This window comes from Wasmannia auropunctata, unplaced genomic scaffold (genome assembly GCF_000956235.1).
Source record: "Wasmannia auropunctata unplaced genomic scaffold, wasmannia.A_1.0 LD336043.1, whole genome shotgun sequence".
Taxonomy (NCBI): domain Eukaryota; kingdom Metazoa; phylum Arthropoda; class Insecta; order Hymenoptera; family Formicidae; genus Wasmannia; species Wasmannia auropunctata.
In genome coordinates, this window is record NW_012026847.1 from 646,074 (window position 1) to 648,729 (window position 2,656).

Consider the following 2,656-nt stretch of genomic DNA (forward strand, 5'->3'; position numbering starts at 1 on the left):
ATGCACAAAATGGCGGCGCAATGGTCTACTTGTGAAATCCATTTTTTCTGTTTTTTCAAATCGGTGTACAGGATTTCAGGCACACGGTTTGCTCTTCAATAAAGTACAAAGAATTTTCATTATCTACATATTAAAGACTAGAGATGTACGTAGGGATTTTTTTAAATATTGATTTGTCTCAAAATGGCAGCTATTTTTACGAAAAGTTCGTATTTTTGTCAATACAAGCTTTTCGTAAAATAGCTGCCATTTTGAGAAAAATCAATATTTTGAAAATTCCTACGTACGTCTCTAGTTTTTATGTCAATAATGAAAATTTTTTATGTTTTGTTCAAGGCCAAACCGTGTGCCCGAAATCCTACACCGATAGAAAAAAAAAGGATTCCGCAAGTGTAGGCCAGTGCGCCACCATTTTGGACATAAGAAAATAAAAAATATTTTTTTAGTTTCTTATATATGTACAATAATGTCCTCTAAGCAGATTTTAAATAAAGTTGTCTATTTACCCACAAAAAAATCCCAAACTTAAGGTACCATTTTAAAACCTCAGAAGATGATGAGACTCCTTAAATAACAATAATAAATTAAGGTTTCTTTTATTAACAAAAATGCATTTTATATGGGGAGAGAATGAGAGGGGAGAGGAAATATTGTCTTTCTAAAAAATTATAATAAATCTTGTTTAGTGCACGGAAAGAACGATTTTAATGAAAGATTTAAAAATTTTGTTAAAAACAGATCTGAAAATAATTTTTTGTTGAATTATCAAAATAATTTATTGGAATGTTAAAACTGATAAGCATTGCTATAAAACATTTTTATATTCTAACAATCATTTTGACTTTTGCACAAAATTATTTTGATTATTGAAACGAAAATTAATTTGATTATTGAAACGAAAATTATGTTCAGATCTGGATTCAACAAAATTATTCTTTCCGTGTGTAAATGGAATTTCGATTAATTAATTGTATTTATTTGTTAAGAATTAATGTGTACTTAATTTTATTAGTAAATAGTTTTTAAGAAATTGCGTGTTTGAAGAAATTCATTCGAAGTCCGAAGATACTAGAAGTAAGCAATACTTAAAGGAAGGATATACTTAAAGGAACAGCACTTAAGTTTATAAACGTGGTGATCAATTCGCGAGACTTCTGAAATAACTTGGCCCGTCGCTTTATGGAATTCGTATTATTAAAGAAAGCGCCTTCGGACATCGTTTTTTGCAAAGTCACTTTGATAAGGGCAATATCACTTGCGCGCCGCCGCCGCCGCCGCGCCGTGGAGAAACACAGACTGTGAGTTTTCCGCTTCGCCGTGTATTCTTTCCAATAAATTGTCCGCTATACTTGCGAGAGCCGCGTGTGTCCGCGTGATCGAATACGCGAAAGGAAAGTTTCGCACAAATTGCGCGCTCGAGAACGATCTTCAAAAGGATTCTGCCGCGCTTCCTTCTGTCTCTCCCCATTATTTCCTGTTTCGAAGAGATAAACTCGGTTACCTGATATATACGTTGTTCAATATCGCTTCTCGCTCGCGTATTTTTCTCGATTCCGTCCAAGTTGGAAATGTAGACCTGTAACAACTTTTAAATCAATCCCGAAGCTTTATCAAAGTTTATTGTGGACTTCATCAAATAATCCCATCGATAGAATTTACACTACCCGTCGCAGATCCCATTTAATGTTTAACTGGTTTGAAGTGTTAATAATTGAAATTGCGCTTGTGGCTTACTCTCCTCGCAAACAGTTCAACTGTAATTTCGATTAATCGTTATTTTCTTTAGCCGGCGGACATTCTTGTTAACTTGCAGCTCGAATATATATACATGTACATATATAGACGTCACTTGCCCGCGGGATGTATTTATGAAAATGTCGTCCGCTGCAGCGTGCAAATATAGCGTATCAAGCGGATTATGTCACTGCTAAAATTACCGCTGTCGGTTGGGCGATATCGCCGATAAATGTCCATCTGCTGCCATGATCATTTCGCTTGCCCATATAAGCGAACGATACGCAAATGTCAACATATTTCTGTTCATTTTACATCTATCTCCATAAGTCCACGCGTGTTTGGGTGAAACATTGAAAAGCTCTATTTTCATTACTCTAAAAATGCTTTATGCAAAATTCATCTTTTGCATTGTACCTATTTTTTTGAAACGCCATAAATAACAAGGGTCACGATTTTTTTGTTGCGTTGGGATATAACCAAACGCGAGTATGAATGGTGACAAATATAAAAATTTCATTCTGATTCATTTTTACTATGGCAATTACTATTTGCCTTTGTCGCAATGGTTGTGTTTGCCTGGCGTTTAAAAAGAAGAACCTCGTTGTTTCGATCGCAATTGTCCGTTGCTAGATGCCCGGACGCCGATAACGGGGGGGGAAACTTTCGAAGGGCGGAGATCGGCGCCCCATCGATCCTCGCGATTCTACAAAAACGTCAAAGAGATCGCCGGTTTGATGATGAACGATTGTAGGTTGCTCGATGGAACGGCGCGGCGGCGACCCCGGTGGTCTTTAAAATATTCAAGCGAGAGTGTGTTTGACGGCCAATCGGAAAGGACGAAAAGTCGCGCTGGACGCTGGGACTCGCTCTTTCGAATTCGGCTCTTTCATCCCCATGGAACTCACTCCCCCCCCCCCCA

General features: G+C 37.3%; 1 protein-coding gene across 1 annotated transcript in view; it reads right to left on the bottom strand.

Moving 5' to 3' along the window:
* Positions 1-2,656, bottom strand: part of LOC105451832 (kinesin-like protein CG14535) — a 169,809-nt gene that overhangs the window by 38,104 nt on the left and 129,049 nt on the right. The gene's annotated exons all lie outside the window — the stretch shown is intronic.